A 1,101-nucleotide genomic window follows, 5' to 3' on the forward strand; every position below is an offset into this window, starting at 1 on the left:
AAGACCATGACCTGTATCAGGCACACCTTAGTCTCCAGACTGACATCATTGATCTTCAGTACTTTGGAGAGGTCTCTGACAGCAGACTTTCCCAATGCAATTTGTCTTTTAATTTCCTGACTGCTGGTGCCAAGAGCGTTGATTGTAGAGCCAAGAAAATTGAAGCTGTTAACAATCTTAATTTCTTCAGCCTTCATTATGATGCTGCCAATCAACCCGGTGTTGAGAATTTTTGTTTTCTTGATGTTGAGCTTCAATCCATAGTTAAGGCTGCAGTCTTTGACAATGCAGCAAGTGCTTCTGGTCCTCCTCAGTTTTAGCATGCAGGGTTTTTCTCAAGGTATATATTTTGTACACGACCAAATGTACAAAGTAGATGGAGCAAGAAAGAAATATTAAAATTTTTAATAAAATCTTTAGTTTTATAGCTATATAATTGCTTTGTTGCTTACAGGTTCTGTAAGATTGGATAAGACTTTTAGATTCCACACTTCTCTCTGCTATGAAATTAGGATTATACTATAATATGTATTATTTATGACTTGATCTTTTCAAAATTATAAAATAGGAGTATCTGTATACATGCTTTCTAAAGTGTTATCTGCTAAATTAAAAGTGCTGTTGTTCCCTTTGAGTTGCCTACAATGAATAGCAACCCTACGTTCAACAGCTCTGAAGCAAGCCCTATTCTAAGCTAATCTCACTGACTCCAACACACCTACACTCATTACCCCAATTACTGCATCAATCCATCTAATCCAGAGTCTTCCTCTCCTGTGTTAGCCCTCCACCCTTCCAAGAATGATGTCTTGCTTTAAGGACTGGTCCCTCCTGGCCATATGCCCAAAGTATGTGAGAAGGAGCTTAAAAATCCTAACCTCAAAGGAGAAACTTGGTTTCACCCTTTACAAGCCAGACTTATCTTTCTTGGAATTCCATAATATGCTCAAGACTCTTCACCAGCACCATAACTCAAAGACACTGATTCTACTGTCATCCTCAATCATTGTCCAGCTCTCTGATGTATAGCAAGCAATTGTGAAGATAATGGCCTGAATCAGGTGCACCTTAGTCTCTAGACTGACATCATTGTTTCTTTTT

This window comes from Elephantulus edwardii, unplaced genomic scaffold (assembly GCF_000299155.1).
Source record: "Elephantulus edwardii isolate Elephantulus edwardi_28Jun2011 unplaced genomic scaffold, EleEdw1.0 scaffold00137, whole genome shotgun sequence".
Taxonomy (NCBI): Eukaryota; Metazoa; Chordata; class Mammalia; order Macroscelidea; family Macroscelididae; genus Elephantulus; species Elephantulus edwardii.